This window comes from Molothrus ater, chromosome Z (assembly GCF_012460135.2).
Source record: "Molothrus ater isolate BHLD 08-10-18 breed brown headed cowbird chromosome Z, BPBGC_Mater_1.1, whole genome shotgun sequence".
NCBI classification, from domain to species: domain Eukaryota; kingdom Metazoa; phylum Chordata; class Aves; order Passeriformes; family Icteridae; genus Molothrus; species Molothrus ater.
In genome coordinates this window covers 67,544,911-67,571,704 of record NC_050511.2, presented here as the reverse complement: position 1 = coordinate 67,571,704, position 26,794 = coordinate 67,544,911, and the positions used below count along the sequence as shown (strand labels likewise).

The window sequence follows — 26,794 nt, the reverse complement described above, 5'->3', positions numbered from 1 at the left end:
GATTTACTGTACATTTGTCTCTCATTGATTTAGGAGCTCATCATATACAAGATTGGTTTTGGCTGATTTTGTGCATCTCTGTAGTTGCACATACAGGGGGAAAATGTCATATTTAGTCTTTTGCCTTCAGAGTCATTTTTATGTTGAGTTTAGTTTTGTTTAGAAGTTCCTCCTTCATGGTTAGGAGCATAAGGTCACAGACTCACAGAACCATTTGGGTCGGAAAAGCCCCCTAAGATCCCCAGCACTGCTGTTATCTCTTTTCTACACCATTATTGGTAAAAAAAAAATCAGGATCAGAATTGAAAGGAACTAGAAGTTTGCCTCAAAAGCAACTTTGGGAAATTTTGGGAAGTAGATTAGGTATTAGCACACAATTATTCATAATTCCAGTTAACATATATTTTTTTTAACAGTCAGCTGCATATCCAGCTGGTTTAAACACCTGCCTATTTAAAACTTATGTGTGCCACATATTTCAACTCTAAAAAGAAATAAAAACTAAAAAAAATATTAACATCTAGAGCATAATATTTTCCAAAAATAAAAAAATCTATGTCTATTTAAAAGGCATGATCTTTTAAAGATAGTAACAATTGCACACACTGCTTACAGTGAATTGTGTATTGATCCACCAGTCACCCACAGAAATTCAAAAATTGCTACTGAAATTTGTGCCACCTAGATTATATCTCCAAGATGATGTCTCCTGTAAATATCTCCTTGTCTAACAGAAAATATCAATGAAGTTACAAGACAATTTCTTTCAGCTGTCATTTGATAAAAAGGAAAAAAGAAAAAGAAAAAAAGAAAAAAGAAAAAAAGGAAAAAGGAAAGGAAGAAGGAAAGGAAAAAGAAAAGGAAAAAGGAAAGGAAGAAGGGAAGGAAAAAGAAAAGGAAAAAGGAAAGGAAAGGACCCAATTTAAGTTAAAAATTAAATATAGGTGAGTAAAAACAAAACCAAACCAAACAAACAAACAAAAAAGCAGCCAATAAAACTCATACTCCCAGTTCCCTTCACAGAGCAGTGCTCCAAAATAATTTGAGTCAATTCATGTTGATGCATTCCATGTTTTTACACCCCTTTAATGAAACGATTGATTGCTATCCACAGGCCAATATCATGCATCAAAAAAGAAAATAAAATTAAAAATTTTCTCGATTTGCTGTTGGTCTTTAGTATTTGAGGATCAGGATGGTCACACACCAGGCAGTTCCTAAAAGGAAATGGTGTCACACTTAACGAGTCTGTGGTGGATACTCTGAAATCCAGCACAAGATTGCAGCTTGTTCTTCCCAGTTCAGCTAAAATAGATGAAATTCCAAAATATTAGCATACAGACTGACTCCTGAAATGTTGAACATTGCCATAGTAGGCAATTATTTTTTGTTGTGAAGTCTTATTTTTTAACAGCCCAAAAAAGTCTGCTGGAAGGAGGAATACAATCAGCAGAAGGAGAAACAGGTTTTAGGAGAAACCTTGGAAAATGAAGTATCTCTGTACCAAGTTCAAACATTTACCAGTATCAGATTACTTCAGACTATATAATAAATAAATTACTAAAAATTCATGATATTGTAGCAGGGGCTTTTTGGTCTTTAATCCGATGCATCAGCTTTCATCACAAACAATGTGATTTCAGCTTTCAACATCTTTCATTTAGACAGGAAAACTTTCAGCCCTCTGTAACTACATATTAGAAAACTTACATATTTTCTTTTAAGACCTGATTTTAATATATGTTCAGCACCCCAGGTATGGTTTCATGTGGCAGTGTAAAGATAGACAGAATATTTGATGGGAGTGGGTTTGCATTCCTCTGGGGTTTGTTCTTCAAGGCATTTTCATCATTTAAAGGAAATATCTGTGCTTCATGTGTCACCACAAGTCTTGCCTGGTAGAAGTAACAGGTTCTTATATTCCCAAATATCTCACACACATCTATAAAGATCTCAGTAAAGAAATTCTGCTGTGGAGAAGAGTTTTGTGGTGGTTTCTGGATTTTCTTTCTCCACAAATTCATGCCAAAGAAAGCTACCAGGAAATGTTGCCTTTCTGCATAGCTTAACCTTTTACAGTTAAGGACTGCATTGAATCTCTTCCAAGTACAAAATCTTTTTATATTTCATTGCAAAGTGAAAATTCAATTTAAGAGTTATCTTTAACCTTTGATGTTGAGTATTCTGGAACCAGAGAAATTTAGAGCATTTATAAAAGCAAATTTGTTCCCATTATTATTTATGGAAGAGCAAGTAATCTCATTACTCTATTGTATTGCTTTGTCACAGGAACAAGTAGAAGGACAAACTTTAGACCTACATCTAACTTGAGACAAAATACTTGGTGCCAAACACTTTGTGACTGCTGATGATGGGTGGGTAATGACTTTATTATGTTTTCATAAATTATCTATATGTTTACAATGTGGAGCTTCAGCTCCTTTTAAATTCAACTTACCCTCGTTGTCCTTGCTGAGACTAAAGAGGGGACCATAATGGAGTAACAGGGGTACAAATCTTTACATTTTCCCTTCATATCCAGAGGCATTCAAAGAACAGAACTCATGAGGAAATGTGGCCAAAACCTGGAGGATGGAGGAGATGGGAAAAGGTATTGAGCTTTTAGGTAGAAAGAGTGATAAAATTGTTACTTTTGTCACATTTAGCCATGGAAATCAAGGCTTTAATCAATCTGAAATCTTGACTCTTCACAGAGAAAGCTTAGACCACAAGTTCAGGTGCTGCTGTCCTGTGATTGCCTGCTGATTTCATGAAGCAAAATGTCCTGGGGGTACATTGGACTTTGACTTTTTAAGGTGAAGAAAATGATCCACTCTAATTAAAGGCAATGGGACTGGAACTGTCTTTCACAGATGAACAATCAGGGGTTTACTGCTTTAATAGCCATAGCAGATTTTTTTTCTTTTAAATTTAATTTAATGAATGAGCACTTAAGCTATTAAATTCTTTCCTGAACTGCTGCAAACAACCAAATACTTAACATTTTAGGAAAAAGCCAGACCACTCAAGTAAATACCTTTAAAAAGGAAGATCTTAATATTAATTAGGGTCCAACTTGGAGAGGAAATATTACATAATGTAAACAGCATTATACTAGTTATATTAATAAACTACAACTCAAGGACACGCCTGCCTAATGTGTAGTCACAAATATGAAGAATTGGATTAAAACTGCAGCTGGAAGAAAAGCCACACTTCAAAGAATGACTTTGTTACTTTACTGTTAAATCAGATGGAGAGCTCTTAGCTGAAAGGCAGACTTGGGGAAAAGGACAGAGAGATGTAACACAATAATTTGCTGGCCCAGATTGAAGGGGAGAGACAAAGAAAGAAATCCAAGTGGGAAGTTTAATGCCACCAAAATACCAAAGTTGTTGGGTTCACGCACTTTCAAGTTTTAAACAATAACTTCCTTTGTATTAAAAGAAGCTTCACTGAATGAAACACCAAATACAGTTTTAAAGTTGTGTGGAACAGTGGATTTTTAATGATTTTTCAAGGCTAGTGTAACCAACACTAAAGGCAGGAGATTAAAAAATAAGAATTCTCATTGGAGAAATCTTACTTTCCGTATCACTGCAGTAATGCAGCATACTCTACTAAATTCTCTGGACATAGTTCACAAAATTACATTAGAGGAGCAGGTTAAATAGGCTAGGAGTTTCATTTATATGATGCTTGGCATTCAGAAAGCTCCTCCAATTAGTTGATAACTTATGACTTCTTGCATTGTGAAATGGCTCCCTATCAAATTAGGAGTCTTAGCTGTCAAGTATTTAGCAAAGTGTGATTCAATTAAAAAGTAATGAAGCCACATTATCATATTAAATGAAATATGACAAGCATTTTTGCCAAGGTTGCAAATTTTCATTCTTTAAAACTCACTAGTGTGCGACTAAGAATTTTTTTTTTTTAAATTTTAATCCAGGCAACATTTCAGTAATTTATGCCATCTAACAGGAAATGTTCTGCCCACTGCCTGATCAGCTTGACAAAGCCTGGCTGTCTACTCAAAATTTCATTTCTTAATGGCAAATTATGGTGTGGAGAGCCAGCACAAAAGCTTTTCATGGCTGCCACTCTCAGATACCACCAACAAAAGCAATGTTTCTGGTGGGAAGGAGCTTGTTTTCCATTCTGCTGCCAAAATGGCACATCAGAGCTCAGGTGCCAGGGCATCAATAAGCCCCGTTTGGAAGCTGGGTGGTTTCATGCTGGGAATGGGACCAGCTTTTCCACATTTTCAGGCTCCATTCCTGCCTTTCTCTCCCTAATTTTGCGCTACCTCTAGTTCAGGATGTCCAAATAATTTGCCTGCATTGGGTAAGATGTTTGTGACTCTTACACCCATTGACTATCTAAACAAAAACCTGTATTATTCCGAATTATCCTTGAAGCACGCTCGTGCTCAACAGAATACCAGAACCTATCTCTGCAGACATTTTCATCAGAAATTCAAACTGCCTGCTTTTTTTCTATAGGTGTTTCCTCCACCATAGAAAAGCAGTTGTTGGTGATCCTCTGTATTAAAAGTAGCCTGTCACATGACCGTGTAAAATACACAGTTAATTGCAGACACAGAACATTCCGGGTGCCGCAGGCACTAAATTAACTTTTTTTTTTCCTTTGTCTCAGAAGGTTTTATCAGAAACAATATTTAGAAGATTGAAATAATTTATTTTTCTGCCTTGTTGCACACAACCTTTTAAAGTACAGGCAGCACAGATATAGGTCTTTGTATGAATTGCTAATGACCTTTTAAGACTTTAAGCTGCAGCTTATCAGCGGGGCACCTGCTGAAACATCTCTGCAAACTTTATTACTTTTGAGCATGTTTCATCCACTTTTCTTTAACTGTTTGGGTTTTTTTTTTCTTTAAAATAAAAGACCTAAAGATCTCTATATTTCAGAATGTTTCTTCTGTTCTAGGAGAAAGCTCTAGAAAAAAAAAAACAAGCAGTGGTTTCATTGATCCTTTTTTCAAATTAATTTTTCTTCCTTTTTTTTTTTTCCATTCAAAAATAAACACTGTTAAAACAAATGGTGCAGGACACCAAGTTTCGAGGGAGGATTCTGTAGTGAAAAATCCAAATTTACTAGAACCAACAAAGGCATACAACATAATCCTGAAGGGTTAAATCTGTTTTTTTACAAGCCCTGCCCATACAGAACTGACCCTCTCTATTCCTCTTGGTGGCTATGGCTGGTATCAGTGTTGACCACTTAAATATTTTTTTAAAAACCCACCCATTTTTCTTCTTAAAATGCAAGTGGCTGTGCCTTAAGGATGGTCAGTTGAACCATGGATATAAGGAAATAAATTCTCTCCCTATGACATGGCAAAAAGTCTGGAAAAATGTGGGGGCAGGAGGTGAAAACCTTGAGGGCTTTCAGCTGCTGGGGTGGTGTGGCCTTTGCGTCTCTCACTCAGGAGTTAAAATTGCACTAATCTGTCAACTATTTGTTAATTACTTGTATTTTTTTTCCTGCTCCGTGTTTTTAAGTAGCTCCCAACCAAAGATATCCCTTTTCTGTGTCAAAATTTATGGTGGGCTCCATAAAAATGTCCTTTTTCCGCCTGGGAAAGGACTGGCTCTTGGTGACAAGTTTCAAGTTGCTTTCATCCCTGTGAAATGAGAGGCTCTTCAGAGTTAGCACATTTTTGGCAATAGTAATAATAATAATAATAATAATAATAATAATAATAATAATAATAATAATAATAATAATAATAATATAAAAGTACCCCATTCATTTTTAATAAAGAAACATCCCAGAGGAGCTCTGCCACTTCCTTTAGACTTTCCCTGGAATGGCAAGTTTTCATAAGCACACTTAAATCTTCCTTTCAAAGTATTCCTGAAAATATTTTGGGGATAAAGAAGGGAAAGCACCTGGTAGCAGAGAAACTCTGTATTCTTAACCACTAAATTAAAGGTCAGAGGCTCTCACCCTCTTTTTTTTGTGCGAGGGTTAATGTGGGTACACCTTATAAATCAATAGTTAAAGTTTCAGTACAGAAGAAACATTCCAAAATGCAGAGATTTTTAGGTCTGTTGTTTTAAAGAAAAAAATAAACAGTTAAAGAAAAGTGGACGAAACATGCTCAAAAATAACAAAGTTGGCAGAGATTCTACAGGTGCAGAAAATATGTTAAGGGGGAAAAAAAAAATTAGAAAACAAAAAAAGGAGGGGGAAAAATCAACTTGTTTCCTCTTCAGTTCTTCAGTTTCTGAAAAGTCATTTTTATCGGCAATAGCAAGAAGCAATCAAGGATCTTGACAACACAGTGTGGATAATCTGCATATAATCTGCATACTGATGAGATTATTTCGGTGGAGAGCGATCCCACAGTGTGGGAGAAAGTGTATTTTATCCCTCCAAACGTTGAGCAGCAACTACTCATGACCTAATGAACTTACTCCCCTGCTTACTCTGCTTAGTAAGTGGTGTGACAGTCATGCCACAGCTCCTCATCTTAGACTGCACAAAACACCATCTTTCCATCTTTCTTTTGCCAGGAAGATACAAAACCAAAATGTGTGTGGAATAAAAAGCAAATCACTCGTTCAATGAAGACCCAAACAATTTAGTAGGGGAGACAAAAGAGAGATTGAGTTCAAGTTTTCGTATATGCAATCTATTCCATGATGCCCCTTTTCAGCCAAATATAAAAGATTTAGAATTCAAATCACCACTAGTGCAAATAAAGCTGTGACCTGTAATCATCTTATGGGAGGCAGGAAGAATGCAAAGATGGTAATATCCTCAGTTTCTGCCAATAAAGTATCATATTCTAGTTAAATTGTCCACCCTTGTAGCCTGAATATCAGGTAGCTGACTAAAACATGAATTTTACCTACAGTTTTTTGTATTTCCAAATGACAAAATTAATGCCTTTATGATAATCCCGTATTTAAGTGGAGTGAAATCATCAATAACTTTGCAATATTCGAAGGAAATTACATAACCTGGTTCAAGATGACAGAAATCCAGGCAGATTGTTTCTGGTTTCTTTGGTTTCAGAAAGAGCATCGGGAGTTACTGCGTGGGCTGTAAACACAGGAGGTAATGATTGCAATAAATATGACCACATGCTGAATAATTAATGTTAGTAGGTTTTACAAGGACTCCCCCCTGCTTTTTCCTGATACACAGTCAGAGGTATTCTCCTTCATCTGTGTGGAAAAAGCAATGCAAAAGAGTAAAAACAATGCAAAAGAATAAAAGAAAAGTGAAAACTAAACACAGAACTCACTCTTTTAAGCTTTTTTGTGCACATTTAATAAAACAGTAAAGAAAAAAAATCTCATTTATTTTTCTTCCTTTTCTTTATTTTTCTATTTGATTGTCCTTAAAGAATTCCTAATTTCTTTAAACCATTTAATAGAACTTTTTAGCTACTATCATGAAATTTACAGAGCAATAATTTCATTTGCCTTATATTCTGAATCAATATTTCCATGTTAAATTCTTTGTTCTCCCTTGAACTTCTTAATCAGACTCTTATGTCTTGTACTTCTTGGTATATTTCCCCTCTGTTTACTAATTCCCCGTCTTTAGGACTCTTTCTTTCTTGGCATATGGCACTCATATCAATATAAAATTTGAGTTGTCTGGAGTAAGATTTACTTTATTCCAGAACTGAAAAACAAGAGCTATGAAGAGGGAGAGAATGGAACTGATTCTAAGACCATGGAAACTAAAGAAAAATAATTTTTTTTTTTTTGTGAATTCTCATGTCTTAGTTGGTCAAATAAACTTGGAGAGAATTTTGTCTTGGGAATAGAGCAACAGCCATCAGGTAGTGCAGTCAACCATATTTTTCTATTCTAGTTGAAAAAAAAAAGGGGTAAATTTTTCCAAAGGAAAACCAATAGGATTAAAAAATTAAAATAAGATGAGAATAGCAGGGAAGAAGAGTGTATTGTACAATGGGCAGGTTTTGAGAAAGTCAGGGACACAATTCCAAGTAGGCCCATGGCCTGGAATTGATCCTTTATGAGCAACTAACAGCAAGCACTTTATTTCTTCATGGTAGTCTGGTTTATATAAACAGATTTTATGCAAGATTCATTATACCAAGGAGTTGAAAATTAAATTTTAATTGAAATCTGGTAACATCATTAGAAATGTCGAGGAAAAAAACCCCACAAAAATATTTTATTCTCATATATAGTAGCAATAAAACTACTCCTAATCTTCAAAGTGTGCATTTAAAAAAATTGTGTCCTCAACTTATGGACCTGCCTCTTTTGAGGATAAATTTGTTTTTAATTATTGTTCTTGTATTTCAGCACAGCAATTTGTTGTGACATTTTTAATGAATTGCAAACTGAAAATGTCTCAGATAAGGGAAAGCAGAGAATAAGAATTAGAATCTGGATGTCAGAAAAGCTTAATTTTCATTACACTAATGGATCATGTGTGCATTATTGAGAAAAATGGAGGATCTCTCTTGGGTTATATATCACTCATTTCATTGAAAGTCTCTGAATTTTGAATATTTTAGGCAGGATTCTTTTAAAAACAAGCTACACCTGCTAAAGCTTTAGAAATCAGATGAAAAGGTATACATTTTCCCACACTTTCTTTGTTTACAAAAATCCTAATAGGATAATAGCACATCTCAGATTTGCACACCAGTTCTGTTCAAGTTCCATAAAACATTTTACAAATTCTGAAAAGCCTCAAAAGAGACACATTGGAAAGATTTTTCAGAAACTGCAGCACAGATAGCTTGCATAAAATCGCCCCTAAATTTTCACCTGAAGAACTAAAATAAAAATCATAACAGAATTAAAAATACCATAGCACACTTGCACGTAATAACAGCAAAATTAATATCAAAATTAAAACCAGTGATCACGTGAACTTGTTTGTCATTCATCAGGTTTCGATTCATCCTGGTATTTCTGTTTGCCTCTGGTGGTGCACCTGTGTGGCTTTGCCATTTTGACCATTTTAGGGCAGTTTGTGCTTTTTTTCCTCCTCCAAGCCTTGCTCCCCACTGGGTCCAAAGACTACCTTTACACTTTTGTACGAAAAAGTATCTTCCTGTTAAAATATCAAAACTTACTGGTCTTTAAGGTAAGTTTTCTCTTGAAAAAATAAATTAAAAAAAAAAAAAAAGAACCTGTTTGTTTTGTCAGTTCTCAGTGATGCTGTCTCCCTGAAATGGAAAACTGAAAAATGATGACAGCTGGTGTGATTGTGTTTGATCTTCTGTCCCGTAGTTCTTGTGCAAATCACTGGAATATACTTTTATTGTGTCTCTTCTTATGTTTCTCTTTAAAATAAACCAGCCATGTGTTCTCAATCTTTCTTCAGGGGAGAGTTTTGTGTATCAAGTCACTCTATAATCACCTTCCCCTGGAAGGCCTACGCTCTTGTGCTGTGCATTTTCAGACCTGGAAAATACAAAATGTTATCCCAGATGCTGGAAAGTCACTGGTTTATATTGTGTCATTATGTTTTCTGTTGTTTTCCCCACCCTGTTCCTTACACATCATTATATTTTGCTAATTTCCTTTTACTCTTGCTGTGCATTGCCCAGAGAAAGGTGCCAGCTCAGGAACACTGGATAGCTCCTCTCACAGCACCCATGATCACCTTTTTATTTCTTTTTTTGCATTTCTTCAGGGAATATTTCACTTTTTCATGGTGATTGTGGTGCTTTTGTCCCTTCTGGGCTCCAGAAAAACACAGGGCAAAGAATATAACTTTATATAGTTATTTGCTAAAATTAGTGTCTCTTTACATACTTATTTTAAATAGTTATATACAAACAAAGCAACACCTTCAGTTTTTGTTTATTTTTTTTTTCTTCTGGATGCTTATTTTATGGATGCGCTTTACATTTGGTTTTGTGTCCCATTGTGCTTGGGGGGCTATATATTTACAAACTGTACTTTGTCTTAAAACTTGTATTTTCAAACTAATGTATCCTAGAAGTTTATTTTCCATCTGTATACCCAGCATAAACCATTTTACAGAGGAGCCAAAAAAAGGAAAAGCTGCAGAGCTTTCTCACCCCTTGTCTACGAGGTTTCAATATTAACTCCTGGCTAACGACCTGCACTTCAAAAATAAAAGATAATTGATCGTTTGCCCACATCCAATAGCAGAGGAGTCCATCTGGGCCATGCATTGCCATCAGGACATTGGAATGATTGGTCTGTTATGAAACAACCAGATTAGATTTTCCCTTCCATTTCAGAAGAGAACAAGGCAGAGGCAATTTCTTCCCACTCTAAAATGAGGTCTGCAAATAGAGTGAGTTGTCTGCAATTCACTTAAGAAATATTACCCCCATTAAGGATAATGACAAAACTTTGGTGTCACGATTTTGCAAAAAACTTCTTTTATGAAAGCTGCACCAACATAAATTTAGAAACAGGAGGGAAGAAACCAACTCAACGAAAAAAAAACCCAGGCGCTTGATTCTAGAGTGGCACATTTCCAAACAGTAATTTATTTTATGCAGAAACAGCTGTGCAGCCCTCAGATTTTCTTTTCTTTTCCTCTCCTCTTTTCCTAAACCTCTCTTTTGAGTGTCTCCTCCTGGAGATGGGAACCTTAACATGTCTCTTTCTTGCCACCCTGCTGTGAAAATCTGGTTGCTCCATATTGGTTTGACAGTGGAACTAAATTAAATTAAAGAACAGCCCAGCCACTGAGGCACGGTGGTGCCTGCAGCACCTCAGGATATCCAAAATAAAAGGAATTTTCCTCTTCCTCCCTGGCTGCAGAGGTGCCTGACGCTGCTGTCACTGCCACCATCCAGTTTTACAGCGAAGAGGTGCCAAAACCACAGAGGATTTTGGCAAACCAAGGGGATGTTTTGGGTATCTGCACCCTGCTCATCGCAGTGACAGCTGCTCAGGCAGATTTTTGAGTCTTCTGCTCTGTGTATTTCTGTCCCTGGCAACCCCTTCAAGAGGAGGAAATGCCAGCTGTTACTCCTGGACACCAGAGCAGCAGCACCAGCCTTCTCTTCTCATCACCTCTAAATAAATGACTGAGTCAAGACAACTGAATCTAGGCTTAGGAATGAGTTCCAGGTCTAAATCAGGCTGATGAAATGGTATTAATTCAGCAGAGTTCCAGTTGAAAGCAGCAGTAAAACCAAAAAGTATGAAAATGAAAACCAAAAAGGATGAAAACAGTTGTAATTGGGGGTTTGGCCTTTTGTACTTCCTCTCAAAATACTTTTAGCAGATATCCAGTATGGGAGATTCTATCCTTCTGACTGTGTATGCTTTATATATTTTTATACACTCTATATACTTTACACATTCATATAAATCAGTGGTGCAGTGATACCCCATATCTGTAGAAGAGATAAAAACATATATTCATGCAGGGTCATCCAGAAAGTTCATTGCATATCCTAAATGCTGCAGTTTCAAAAATCTAAAAAGATCTGTGTCCTCTCTGTTTTATACATCAGCGGAATGTGCTTTCTCACCCCTAATTTTCAGTTCTCAGGTTGCACGTTTGGGCTACACCTCTGCACATCATCACATTAAATGTACAATTTGAATTCAATGTAAAAGACACCTTAGAAAGTCAGCCACAGCCATAAATGCAGGCAAAAAAGTTAATTTCTCATAGATGGCTGATAGAGAAAATTAAATGGACATATAGCCAAACTTCCATAATTTAATTCCTCCTTGAAATAAAGTTTTTATTTTCACACTAATGTCCTTCACAGTAGCCACTTTTCAGTCCATAGCAATACTGGTTCCAGTTTCCGTACAGATATAGAAGATATTAATCCTGCTGAGATGTTAAACAGATTGAGAGGACAGCAGGCAAAATTAGTAAGAGTGCATTTTGTTCAATTAAGCTAGCTGCTAACAGCAATTTTTAAGGTAAGAAAACAGGAATCAGCAGAAACCTACCTATGCTGCACTGCTAAACAGTGTGTCCTCCAAGGGACAGTTTCTTGATTTTAGACCTATCTGCTATTCTTGTGACCCAAAAAAAAAAAAAAAAAAAAAAAAAAAAAAAAAAAGAAGAAAAGAAAGAAAATAAAAGAAAAATATAAATATATACCTGCTGAGCAGGAAGTCTTCTTCAGCTTGCAGTTCTGTAGTTCTTCTGGGATTAGAAACTCGCCCTGAAAATAATGTGTCAGAAGGCTCTGAGCCATCATAGTCCCTTCATGCATGAATAAACATTTCTCCACTTTATCTCCTTTCTGCACAGCACTGTGGTGTTCAGATCTTGGTGGTATCTCCTGGCACAAGCCCTTTTACAGGTTTCATTTTTAATGTATTGAATGTTCAAATGCCACTGCTTGCTAAAGCTGATTTTTTTTTTCCTCTGTTACGTGTCCTCCAGGAAAAGCTAATTCGCTCAGAATTTTTGGGTTGCAGCAGGTGATTTTAGATACTTTTGGTGCTGACAATGGGTAAGGGAGTGTGGTTACCACAACACACTGAAGGCACACACTCACAGCATTTCTGCAGTGCTGTCTGTCTGTGTGAACATCCTGTCGTGTCCCTGGGCATCTGATAATTCAGCTCTGCTTCCCTCAAAGAGCTGAGACATTGCTAAATGTCTTTACCTGCTATCTGCCACACATCCCCATACTGTGGGATTAGGCAAGCTACAAAAATGAGCCATTTTTTCCCGTTATTGGAGACTAAGAATGGCTTTATATCATTTCCAGATGCAGGAAGACGTAAAACTACCAAAATGTGAGTTTAATCTGAAGAAATAAATCCTGGCTTAAACTACGTACACCACTCTGCTTTAGCAAACACACAATGCAACAGCAGGGAGAAAACAGACACACAAAAAAAAGTAATTGTAGTAAAAGACATGATACATTTTCATCCATTTAAAGTGGCTTCTTCTGGTGTTGCTTGGAAATACATATTCCTGTGCTTCAATTTCATTTCTTTGTAAGGCTTTATTTTAAAGCAGAAATATCTATCAAACCTTGGAACATAAATATAGATCATAAATCCATGATCCAGCTCCCAGTTTTTCTGCTGTGAATCCTACCACAAAAATGGCCTTTTCTTTCAGGAGATGAGCTCCCCCTTGCACAGGTATAGTAAAAAAACTTTAAATTTCAGGGTTTCATCATGCCTATCTGTCTCTTGATGTACAAGCTGGCAGGAATTTGGAGTTAACCCATGAAAAGCAGCAGGAGGGTAACGCGCTCTGTCAGCGCAGCCAGGAGCAGGAGGCTGAATTTGGGAGAGAGGCAGCAGCAAATCTTGCAGATGATGTCCTTTCCCAGCTGAGCAGATGATTTAGTCAGTATCCAACACACCCAGGCAGCTGGCAGGGAAAGGATGAGGAAGGATGAGCAGCAGTGGCGCTGGTGGAATCGAGTGCTTTACGCAGGGTGAAACAGAGCCGAGGAGAAGGAAGGTCTGGTGGGCACCTGGAGGCTGCCGAGAAGTTTTATTCTTGATTTCCCTGCAAACCGCCGCAGTTCTTCCAAAGGATGTAGCAAACGCTTTGACACATCTAAGGTGTCAAAAAAAAAAATTAAAAAAAATTAGTAATGTTTTTTATGCGTCGTTCCATTGTTTTTTTGGGGCTGTCAGTGAATTCACTCAGACTGGGTAAGAATTGGGGCTGAATTGATCCAACCCTTGGCCATGTCCTCACCTTGGTTGTTGGGTCTTGTCTTAGGAAGAAACAGAGATTTAGGTCCAAAAGAGACAAATTTGGCTCACCACACCTAGAGGGTAACCACGGAGGCTAAAACCCTCTGCCGCCTGGATGTATTTTGTATTATCTATTTCATATTATCTATTTTATATTATCTGTTTGGAGCTGTCGGTGGTACAACAGGAAGCAGAGCTGATTCCTAAAAGTGAACTGAAGGCTTTGTAGGGTGGCTTTAATACCCCACAAAGACTTTACAAAGTACCCAAGTTGTACCAGAGCGTGGGTAAGAAGAACTGGTTTTATTTATTACTAAGTCTAACACTTTCAGGCCACTTAATTAAAGCTTCATCTGAGCTTGATTTAATTTCTCTACATCAGGAGTCCCGGTTTGCCTCCAGTAGAGGGGCAGGAATTCGCACAGGATCCTGCAGTTGCTGTAATGACCCAAATTTTGACACCTTAGCAATGAAGTTAGGTTTAAATTGAAGCTAAACTGGGAGCCAGAGAAAGGCAGCCTAAACAAAAGTGGTTGCCCCAGAAAAACAAAGGAAAAAAAAATAAAAAGGAATGTGATTATATATATGTAAATTGGAATATCTATCTTTCTTACATTTACCAGATTTATGTCATTGCTCTCAAACCTTTGTAATCACACAGCATTTTCACATCTTTAAAGTATATTGGGTAATCTGTAAATACTGAACTGCAATTTTGGAAACAAACCAAAACACTTTGTTTTGTTGGCTTCATCTGCTGAAATAACCTTTGAGACCATGAAACATATCTGAAGTTTCTGTAGTTGGTGGTGTTGGTGAAATGCTAGCCGTAGGATAATTGAGTGTTCTGGAAGTACGGCTCTTTGAAATGTTTGGGTTATAAACTGAATCTATTCACTATGTATGGGAAAAAAAAAAAAAAAGGGAAATATTTGAATAGAAAGTCCTCCCTCTACTTTTTCTCATAAAATTGTGATTCCCTAAAGTACAATAAGAGCAGCTATTTGACAACATTTAGCTGATGAAATATTAAAAAATCATTCCTTTACTTTTAATCACCTTGAATTTGGGCACTAGTCCTGAAAGTGTTTTGATTTTTTCCTTTGTTTTTGTTTCTTTTTTTTTTCTTTTTCCATAATCAGCTGTAAACACATTTAAGATTACTTCAAAAACTAAAACTGTGAAGTTTATAGAAGTCTTAGCTGGTGAGCTCTCACTTCTTGACAAAGAAAATAAAAAGTTGGCAAGGAACAATTAAGCTTAAGGGGAGGAGGCTTAATTAGTTGGTGCAATAGCTGTGATGTTATAAAGAAAAGAAGAAACAAAAAAAAAAGTGAAGCTTTTTTTTTTTTTTTTGGCACACAAATTTCAGTATTTTTCTATTTGGCACAATGCAGTATTTCATTTATTTCTCCTCAGCCTCTCCTGGGGCTCCAGACCCTTCCCCAGCTCTGTTCCCTTCTCTGGACATGCTCCACAAATATCAGTTACTATTCAAAAGCACAGAAAATAAACTATTTCTTTTTATGCATATAAATGTATTAAAATATATTTCCTCATGCCTAAATATTGTTTAGTTTTTATGTGTTGCTCTATGAGCCTCAGAAGTGAAAAAACATTAACCTACAGAGGAAATTTGCCGAAATTTTACTGTGAATTTTGCTTCTGCCTCCAGATAACACAAACAATGACTACCCAATAGTAAATTAATGGATATTTCAGAAACAAATTGTTACTTAAAAAATATCAGAGGGCAAAACCACAAACCAAACACACAAACAGAAACAAAATCCCTCAGCCAAACAAACAAGTAAATGAGAGATAAAATACCCCACAAACAAAACCAAAATCAAACATGCCTCCTGAAAAAAAAAACAAAACAACAAAATCCCAAACATGACTGAGTTTGAGCCTCTTTTTATTAACAAAAGCACAGATAATTTTCCATTGTCTGCCTATATTGCTACAGACTTGTCCTCACCCCAGTCTTAGACCTTCAGAAGCATCCCTGAAAAATTTATAGTCTGAATGTTTATATTTATGTTCTATATTTAAATTTATAATTTGAAATAATAAATATAAATATATCATTAGATATAGCACATTTGTGTAATGTGTTGTGTTTATACATAATGTATAATATTATATACAATTTAAATACATATACATATATTTTTGGGGGGTTTAGTTCAGTGAAAAGTGAAAATAAAATTTGGCAAGGAAGTATATATAATTGAAATAGATAGACATATTTTAAATAAAAATATAAACATTAAATATATTTTGTCACGTATATTTACATCTATTTTATACATTTGAATTTAAATATATGTATCTTTTGTATAAAATATGTGTGTATATGTCAATATAAATATAAATATAAATATAAATATAAATATAAATATACCTATAAATATACATATACATGACATATAATTTACAATATAACTGAAATGGCTATAAATTCATAATAATGGCATTTTGGCATTCCTAGCTTTGCACAGAGGATAATATTCAAGGGTTGCTGGAAAGAGGGAGACTCTTTTTCCTCATAAGCCCTCAGAGTTAAGCACACATCTGAGTTTTGACACGTTGGCTGACAGGATGTCACTTGTTGATTGGATTTTTTTTTCAGCTAATTCACTGCCAAGAAACACGAGTTTTTGTGGTGTTTGCACAGAAATTACAGGGCATCTTTGCAGAACATCTGGGAGCAACAGACCAGCAGATTACAGCAGCTAATGATGGAGAGGTACATCTGAATTAATCAGCGTGTGCTCTGGACAAAATGTTATCTGTATTTCCCAGGCCAGGAGCGTGTATTCCTCAGCAGGGCTGTGATTGAGTGCAAGAACTTAGGAAAAATCTGGCTTTGGCATCCTTTCCTCTTATCGGACAAGTCCTCAAGGATGGGGGATTTGAGAGAGGGATGTGGCAAAAGTGCTCCTCCTCTTCCCTCAGTTAAAAAAAAAAAAACAAAAAACAAAAAACAAAACCAGATTTATTCAGTGTATTTTGGTATTTTGTACCTCAAAACCAGGCAAAAGTCAAAAACCCACTTTTTAAAATCATCCATTTGGTAGGAGGAAAGAAGTAACACGAATCTGAAACTGAAAATTTGTAACACGTGGTTGTCTTACTTGAAAGAGACATTCCCTTTCTTTCCATACAGCCAGTTTGGGGATTTCTAGGGGAAAAGAAAGGGATCCAGAAACATTCTGGGTGTGAATGCCTTTCTGGAGAATGCCTCCACTTGGAAAGCTTCCTTATCTCCTCTGAAAGCACCCAATAAATTTAAAAAGGGAATTACATGTTTTGTACTAGACAAGATTTTCTCAAGGCTTTAGAAAATCTCAGGTAAAGTTATTCATGACAGCACTAGAAACGATTGTGAGACCAGAATCAGAACAAAATTTTATTAACAATTGCTAATTAATATTGTTCCTTATTTGCATTGTAACTCAGCACTGTCCAGACACGGAATGAAAAGATAATTGTGATCTTGGTTACTTATCTCTCATTGAGTAGGTAGTCTAATTAATTAATGTCTTGTTCTTCCACAGTGTGCACTCAATAAAATTACTTTTTAATCAGTGCTTTCACATCCATTTCACCCAGGCCTGCTGTTATGCCTCAAACTGCTGCATTTCTGTTAATCTTGGGGAAGAAAAGGAAAGAAAGGGAGCCACAGGAGTTTATTACCATGGCAAAATAAAGGTGAGAAAAAAAAAATCTTGTATCTGTATGCTCACCATTTAGTGCATTTACTGCCACAGAATGCCAGAATCCTGAAATCCCAGGATATTTGGGGCTGGGAGGGATGTCTGGAGATGATCTGGTCCATCCCCCAGGAAGGTGCAGCTGGGGCTGGGATGTCTCCAGCCAGGGACACTCCAGGCCCTCCCTGGGCAGCTGTTCCAGGGCTCTGCTGTCCCTCCATGGACACAAGTTCTCCCTCCTGCTGCCCTGCACCTCGCTGCCCTTTATTTGATGGCCACTGCTGCTCATCCTGGCACTGGCAGCACCGAGCAGAGCCCGGCCCGTGCTCTGGCAGCCCCCGGAGATGTTGGGATGCATTGATGGCATCCCCCTGGCAGCGTTCCCTTCTCTAGATGATTTCAGAACAATTTGGTTGCAATGAAAAGGAGGTGTGTAGACTTTTTTGTCATTATTATCTGTAGAAATGAAACAATATGAAAGTGAAAATATCATTTAAGAAAATATATAAGGGAAAGAAAGAGAAACAAAGTAGAAGGGCAGATGTCATCGTCACATTTTCTGAAAAATCCCTTCACCAGGATTTCTCTCCTGGGAAGATGAGAAGCCTCAGAGAAAAATGAAAACAATAATTATCTGATTCGCTTCTCTTGTGTTTTGCTGCTTTGGAATGTGTTCGGACATTTTTTACCAACAGCTGATTGTTTAATTGGTTTCTGCTGTGAATTGTTTTTGACTTAATCACCAATCACAGTCAGGCTGTGTTGGGACTGTGGAAGGAGTCATGAGTTTTCTTTAGTATCTTTTTAGCCTTCTTTGTGTATCCTTTCTCTATTCTTTAGTATAGTTTAGTTTAGTATTCTTTAATATAATATAGATTATAAAATAATAAATTAGCCTTCTAAGAACATGGAGTCAGATTCATCATTTCTCCCTTTGTTGGTGGTCCCAGATAGTGGAGAGGAAACATCTCACCACCCTTAGATACACCCTTTGATTTTTGCAATTTTTAATATCGGTGGTTGAAGTCATTGCCTCAATTGTGATCCATCAAAAGTGGGGGCAGCCCATGAGACCAAGAGTTCCAGGGACAGGTTCAGATTTGGGTAGGAATGCCCAGGCACCTACCCTGAAAGGGGAATTTCTAACACCTGTGGATCATGAGAAGCATCATCTTCTCTGGCGGAAGATGCCAGGAATGTTCCTCACTGGTGGTTGCAGGAGCCATTCCCATAACTTGAGGTGATCTGTGTATGAGCAGTGCTTCCCTTTCCCACAGTTTACCAGAGTGGGAATCCTCAGGATGTGCTGAATAAACCCAACCTCCACCAGGAATCGGCACTTTCCTGTCACAATTTCCTCCCTCCTGTGCTTTTCCCAAGTTGCCACCCTGGTGGATTTTCTTATGGGAAGCTCCTTCCATGGCTTTGACAGGAAACTGTGCTCTTTATATCCTTCCAAAGAGCAGGATCACCTCCCTCGACCTGCTGGCCACAATTCCTGAGGCACCCCAGGATTCCATTAGATCCCACACTGGGGAAAGCACAACAGCTTTGGTGTTTATGTTTTAAAGAGATGTTTATGTTTTAAAGAGGTGAATAACTTTACTGGTGTTTAGGTTTTATAAAGGTGAATAACTTTACTTTTGTTGTGAGCTTAGAGGACAAAACCTTTCGTGCTGTGACAGCAACATCACCTGAAGATCTTAGGCCCGCAACTCTTGTTTGGCAGGGCTTGGATGCCTGATAAAAATCTTGACACTGTTGCAAGGAGAAAAGAAACTAAAAGCAAGTGCCTGTTTGATAACACAATAATAGCAACTGAGCCATGAGGGCTGGGGATGATGGATGATGGCAGAGCTGAACCTGCAGCTGGAGGAACAAGGTTGTGGTGTGAAGTGAATGTTTTTTGTCCTCACGACTCGCCTGCACCAGTCCAAGGACTGAGTGGTAAAAACTGAGTAAAAACTGAGTACAGTGGCTCTGTTCTGTCACTTTACTGATGCACAGCCCTTAGTTCAAGCCACCACAGCTTCTGCTCAGCCCAGCAACTCAGTAACAACGTTTTAAGCACTCTATTGTAAAGAAAATTAGTGTAATTGATGATGAAAATCATGTATATCAAGCTCTCTTCTTGCAGGTGTTACATTCCCCATTGTTTGGGCACAGTCTTACTCAGAATATTTATTCATTGATCTAACTTTTTATGTTCCTATAAAGTATTTTCCTCCAACAGATGCAGATTCAATTCACTCTGCTTCTTGGGGATTCTCCTTTAGGAGGAAAATTCTGCTTCCAACTCCTTTTGACCCAAATGATGACCTTTCCAGAAAAGGAGTTTTTAATTCCTGAAAAGAACTTGAGGCAACAAACAATGAGAACTATTCATAGCAAGATCAAATACATCAATATGTATAAATAAATACAACATTTTGGACTCTCACAGACATTTTTAGAGTTGAGTGGCCTTTTCATCTTATTTTTGAAAAGCATTTTGCTGAAGGGACTTCATGGGCTGACAATCAAAGGTTATAGCTTTTGATTCAAATAAAGATTTTTCAAAATCCTAAACAGCAGAAAATATCTGCACAGTTTTGCAGTCCCATGAAATAAAAGTGAAATTGTGTTAAAGTGTATTGGTGTCAATGAGGGCTTTGGTTTGTTTTTTTGTTTTGCTTTTCCTTTGTTGTTTTGGGTGGTGAGGGGGTTGTTTTTATTTTTGTTTGGTTTGGGTTTTTTGTTGTTGCTGATTTTGTTTGGTTTTTTTTTTTTTGTTTTTTGAGGGTTTTTTAAACAAAGTAATTAAATTTGAGTTCTTGAAAAAATAGCTGCTAGAAACAGAAGTTTGATACGAATTTGACCTTCATGCATTGATGTTTGAATCATTTTGGATACCATAATTAACTGGGGTATTTTAGAGGAACTATGTGCATCATTTGACAGATAGGAAAAGTGTTAAAATATGCAAAATCATGTATCAAATAGAAATACTAGAGATCACACGGATGCAACAGCAAAAAATAAGAATTAATACCCTGACAATATTTTTTTGGTCCATCAAAAAATCTACCTTTTATATATTGAATGTACTTACTGATAAAGATCTAGTCTTTGCTAAGCTGCAAACATAAATAGAAGCAAAATGAAATTAAAAGTTTTAGGAGGAAAAAAAAAAAAAGAAAGATTGAAATATTTTTAGAACTCTCTGTCCAGGTTGATAGAACTGCAGGGCAATGATCCATCCTGCTCTGGTCACCGTTTAATATGTTGATCTCTCAAAGACAGCTGGTGTATCTCAGAGTATGAAGTCTGGGAGGAATTAAAGGATCATCTGTGATTTTGTTGTGTCAGGCAGGAAATGCCTTTTCTTGGTCAAATCAATATCGAGGGCAGCAGTTACTCCAAGGGGTTTTTAAACCCAAATCACTTCCCTCGAGGTCATAGAGACATCATGACAAATTCAGACTTCTGGCCTGCAAGCAGAAATTCCTGCTGCCCTTTAATGGCACGAGGCCTCAGCGACAGCAGAGATATTGGAAGAGAGATCTGGCCAAGAATTTGTATAAACATAAGCAGCAGCACTGTTCATTATAAGCACCCCTGGTGTGGGGTTAGGCGAGACAGTTGCAATCCCCTCAGACAGAAAATTTTCAAGGGAGGTGTTCTTCGCATTAGAAATTCTTAGGGTGAGTTATCTGCGCTGACAGATCAAGGGGTTTGGTGTTCTTTTTATGCTGTTTTTATGCTGGTTAATTCCCTTTCTGCCCAGCATGTGCTCAAGAAGGTTTTAATGTCCGTGAAAGGGAAGGGCAGAGAGGACAAGGCCCAGCTGAAACCAGCTGAGGGAAATGAGATGCACAGTAGGTGACATGCATAATTCCCCACACATTTTCGCTGGTGACAGGGAATCTCAGGTGTGAACACACTCAACAACCCCCCCATCTGCTCTGAATGGAGTCCTTTCCTGCCAGGAGGGGAACAGGAAAATAAACAGGCCTTCAGCTCCCAGCCCAGCTCTACGGTGTCACTTTTGCCACAGGAGATCTTTTGATATGTTGGGGACAGGCAAATGTTGGATTGGAAGCAGGAGAAAATTAAAAAGAAAGAGACTCAGAGCAGCTCAGGATCCTAATTCTCTCTGAGGTAGTGTCCTGTACATTTAATTATTTGCAAATTCCAGCTCCCTCTGCCATGGCAGGGATGCTTTCCTCTGTCCCAGGTTGCTCCAAGCCCTGTCCAACCTTGGGCACTTCCAGGGTTGCAGGGGCAGCCGCAGCTGCTCTGGGCACCCTGTGCCAGGGCCTGCCCACTCTGCCAGGGAGAAATTGAAGCAGAATATATTGATTTTCTAAAAAAAAAAACAAAAAAACCTCTCATAAAATATGACAATATTGTTTTTGTCCTTTCCCCCAATCAGATTAGATTCTACCTGCAAGTCTTCCGTTGTGCTGTGCTCTCTAATGGCTATATGATATATATATATATAATCTACTTTTGGGCGCTTAAATATATATTTTTTTAATTTATGTTTCCTGTTTTGGATGAAGACTTGACTGCAAACCTTTGCTGGAGGGAATGTTGATGAGGCTTGGAGCAACCTGGTCTCATGGAAAAGTGTCCCTGCCCATGGCAGGAGGGAGGGAACCAGATGGGCTCTGAGGTCCCAAAAAAGCTAAGCCATAATTGAAGCTATTCTATGAGGTTTTTTTTATTTCCAAGATTAATTGAACAGCAATGGACAGGTTTTAGACAGCAGTCTTAGTCTGTAGCCTAAACCCTGTTTTCAGTAAATTTGCTTCTTTCAGGTCTTTGAACAATGCTGGAAATTTAAAATGAAAATAAACTATGTGAGAAATCCAGCATTTCAAATGCACACCTACTCCTAATTAGTGTTTTTATCTGTCTGCCAAATGTCAGGCTAGAAAAATAGGGAAGGAAATTCGTCTTAAAAAGCCATGTGAGGCATTAGTTTGCTATTTTTAAATGCATCAGCAAGATTCTGTCTGCTTCTGCCTTTTCAAACACTCACAGAGATCTTATTTCATCTCCTCTTAAAGATGTTTCTACAATTCAGATTTGCAGTTTTCTCAAAGGTATTTCAGGGTTTTTGTGAGAGAGCAATGGGATATCATTTCATATTTGTGTTTTTGTGAAAAGAAGCACTAACAGGAGATAAATTATTTATAAACACCCATGAGAAAACTATCCTTATTCAGAATTAAAACTGTCATAAGTTAAATTTGGAGAATCAGAGGCAAACATCTTTTAAGTACCTGAGATACAATTGTTTTACAATTTTGAGCTTGGCTGGAATTCTGTCATATCTAGGAAAAAAGCCCATCTTTCATCCCCTGCAACCCAGACTTTAAACACAAACATTCATTTCTCTCCCATTTGTCTCATGCCCCTCCTGCACACGAATAAAGCTGGAGTCCTGGGAAACAAAAATGTGTCACCAAGTAAGAGAAGGCTGTCTGCCAAGCTGGATGAAAAATGACAAGTGAATTTCATTTCAGTCTCTGAGGTCCTTCTGAAAAACAGGAAACATGAACTGTGGCAAATTAACACCAATATCTAATGCATTCCCCTTGTCCCTGGCTGTGCAAGCTTTCTTTTGTGCATAAGCACATTTTCACCAGATTTTACTTTACCTGAAAATCACTCATGATCCTCTATGAAACTGCAATTTCCAGAGCTTATTGTAAGCGTGAATATATAGAAATAAAACAGTGCAATTACATTTTCTGACAGAAAAGAACCAACTCAAAACTGTTGATGCTTATGACACAACCAATCTCTGTGATTTTGAACTTAAACACCTAAAGCATCCTTTTAAACTTTGTGAACATATCCTGAAACAAATTTAAATGTCAGTTGAATCAGGTTGTTATGGGGTTTTCCTGCAGGATTGAGGTTTTGTTTGTTTGTGCTTTTTCAGAAACATCCAAATGCTATTTTCCTAAGGAAAATAAAATAAAATAAAATAAAATAAAATAAAATAAAATAAAATAAAATAAAATAAAATAAAATAAAATAAAATAAAATAAAATAAAATAAAATAAAATAAAATAAAATGTGATTTGATTTAATAAATTAAATTAAAATAAATATACCATGACATGGCATGGCATGACATAACAAGTATATAAAAATCTAAGTTCTGGGAGAGAGCATACATTTGTTAAGACTAGCAAAAAAAACCCCAAAAAAACACATAGAGAGTAGACATAGATTTTCAGAAAATTCTAGCAAAATTTCTGTTAAAAAACTTTTTTCTTTGCTCTTGGAGAGTGGAGGAAGCACTTGAACCTTTTCTATCTTGTTGATTGTTTGCCTGACAATGGCTGACTGATGTGTACTGAGCAGGTCCAGTCTACAAGAGTTAATGTGATAAATGGGGTGAAATTAGGTGTACCCTCTACACATCTCTGACCCCTCTGTGTCTGCTCTGATCCAGAGGTGACTTCAGACTCTGAGGTGAAATTTTGCTGAGAGCTGTTCCTAAAACCAGGAGTTCCTCCATCAGCCCTAAATGCAGGAGAAATAGCAAATCAGAACCCCTGAACATTGCTCACAAACGGCTCTGTTTAATGCTAAATCACACGTATTGTGCCTTTTCTCATTGCCCCACCCCTGATTCTATCCTAGAAAATCTTGATATAGTTGGGTTTTGTTCCTTTTATGGAAAATAATTCCTAACTTTAGATTTTATTGGCAGACTATTTAAAAAGCTTCTATTTGCTTTTTCTGGGTTGTTGGTGTTTTTTGAGGGTTTGTTTTTGTTTTTTTTTTTTTTGTGGGGGGAGGGTTGAGTTGGTTGGGTTTTTTTTTTTTGTTGGTTTTAGTTTTGTTTTTGCTTTTGGTTTTTGGGTTTTTTTTTGAGAAGTTTTTTGTGGGTTTTGTTGTTGTTGTTGTTGTTGTTTGTGTGGTTTTGGGATGGATTTTAATTTTTTTTTTAAACTTCTCCTCAAGAAGCAGTTGTCTCTCAGAGTGCCAGTTCCTTCTGAAAACGGGGTGAGTGGACATTTCATGGTTTGGAACTCTTACTTGGCAGGAGGCACTACTTCAATAGACATATTGCTTTACACTAAGGCTTCACCATCTGTTCTGCCCTCTAATTACAAGCACAGATATAACAAAATTCAGTGATCCATCTTGGAATACAAGTGATTTATATCCATGTGGTTTTTTACTTGAACAGTAAATAAAATGAGCATCTTTTAAATTTTGTTTGTTTCTTTCTCTTTCAATATCAAGACATAATTGATTTCCAATTATGTAGATGATGCTTTAGGGTCACAAGAACTCACATTTCAAGTGTTTATCCATTAAGTTTAAAAATCTATGCTAAAAGTACAAATACCACAAACACGCGTTCTATTTTTTATTGAAAAATAGAAATTCCAATGGTCAGACCCTTTAAGGGACTGGAAGACTTGTTTAACTTGCTTGTTGTGAATGAAAATCTTCAAAATACAAAAAAAGAGAGGAGAAAGGAAACAAAGAAATCATAAGAGCCAGTCAACTACAATCTGGCTGAGTTAAAACTATTTTGGGGTCATCTTAAACCTCCCTCAGCCTCTTCCTGTCTTGCTTATCTTCTCTAAATCAAGACAATTACTGAAACAATCAGAATTTTTTTTTTATTTTGTTCCTCTGTGCCCAGTTTCTGATTATTTAATTAACTTTAAAATTCGCAGGTTTTATTCACATCCACACATTTAATCTTATTCACATTGCAGCCCTGAAATAAGCAGGACTGCACCTTCATTAACCTTCCACTGAATTCAAGCCCCCAAATCATTTATGCAATACAATCATTTTATCTTCTATGCAAATATCACTTATCTTTGACTTAAATACTTCCCAGCCTTTACTCTTTCTTTGGTGCATTGAATGAAAATTTACATTGCTCATAAATGGTTTTGTAGGCATGCATACCAAATCTTTTTTTAAAAACATAGAGTGAAATTTTTCATGACTTGAACTGTCAAATGTTAATTACAAAGCCAAGATCTAGGAAATAGGAAAAAGGGTGCCATTATGTACTGCCTGAGGTGGTGTTTATAAAATATATCCATATATATGTACATATAAAAGTTAATACAAAAAATTCCATACCTACTTATGGGCTCAAGAAAGTATGTAAACACCAAATAATATATACAAACACATTAACTTCTAGAGCATGTAAACCAAACTTTATCTGAGGTCAATGGAAATTAAAATACAGAATTAAAACAGCAACATAAGATAATGTATTGCAAATCTTTATTAACTCTTTCACTTACAATTAGAGAAATATTGACCAGAGCAAATACTGCCCTGGGTTTTTTCATATCCTTGTGTCCTGTGGTGATATAAAATGACATAAATTATATAAAATTAAACACCAGAGAGGTGGGTTTTGTGGGAGGGAGCAGTACCTGTGCACAGCTCATTCAAAATTTGAACACAGCTTCTCTCCAGGATTGTGCAGCCTCCTTCAGGCTGGTGAGGGTTGAAGAGGTGTCACCAGGGAAACGAATCCCTTGCAAGCATAATTAACCTCACAAATAAATTTCTACTAATTTCTGTCAGTTAACAGAGCCTAATAACAACGGAGATCTCTATGAAGTGAAGTTTTGCAAGGGTTTAAAGTGTGCTTTTTTCAATCATCAGGTTACAGGTATTGGGAAAAAAAAAAAAAAGTTTGAGAAATCAGTGGCCACTTCTGCTAGGCTGAGAATGAAAAATCCTGGAATTGTTCACAAAGGGACCATTACACTGAGCTGGAATGGAATAATTCTGAAATTTTAGGCCTGGTATTATTTTATCAGTGTTTGGTGATCTGTGGAAAGTGAAGCAATTCATTGTGCAGCTGGAAGCTCAATGCAGTTTCCCCATGGTCTGGGGCCTTTTATTCAGGCTCCCCTACATCCCAGCAGAGAGGAATATCCAAACCTGTACAAAAGGGAAAATAAGTTTTGCTTTTTCAAAAGTAGACAGGCATTTTTACCTAAAAGATTCAAAACTTTCTGCCATTTAGTTCATAAAAATATCACTGTCTCCACTCAGCTGTTTTAACAGGGAACTGGATTAGTCAAGATGTAATAGGAACATCTGAATCTCAAGACAGGGAGTAGGGAAAAAAAAAAAAGAAACGACAAAAAAAACCCCAAACACTAAAAAAATACAATAGATGGAGAAAATACATAAATTTAGACAGACACCAAATCAGCACAAAAGCCTTACAAAATGTCTCTCTCTTTACAGAGTTTGGCTTTTTCAAATACGAGAAACCTAAATTGGTGTTAGTCAATTTCACCAGAAGGCAGAATTACCCCATTGGGTAGAAAGAATTTCCTGTATTTACCTATTAGATAAGCAGAAATAATACAGACAAAGGGAATATTGCATATTTCCCCTTTTCCTTAAACTCAT

At 36.8% G+C, this 26,794-nt stretch overlaps 1 long non-coding RNA gene across 1 annotated transcript; it reads right to left on the bottom strand.

Moving 5' to 3' along the window:
• Nucleotides 1–1,011: 1,011 nt before the first annotated feature.
• Nucleotides 1,012–12,241, bottom strand: LOC118699551 (uncharacterized). Its single transcript, XR_004982096.1, has 4 exons — nt 12,082–12,241; nt 6,993–7,074; nt 2,459–2,585; nt 1,012–1,305 (listed from the first exon to the last, which is right to left on the bottom strand). It is a non-coding gene; the product is annotated as an uncharacterized LOC118699551 (long non-coding RNA).
• Nucleotides 12,242–26,794: the final 14,553 nt, after the last annotated feature.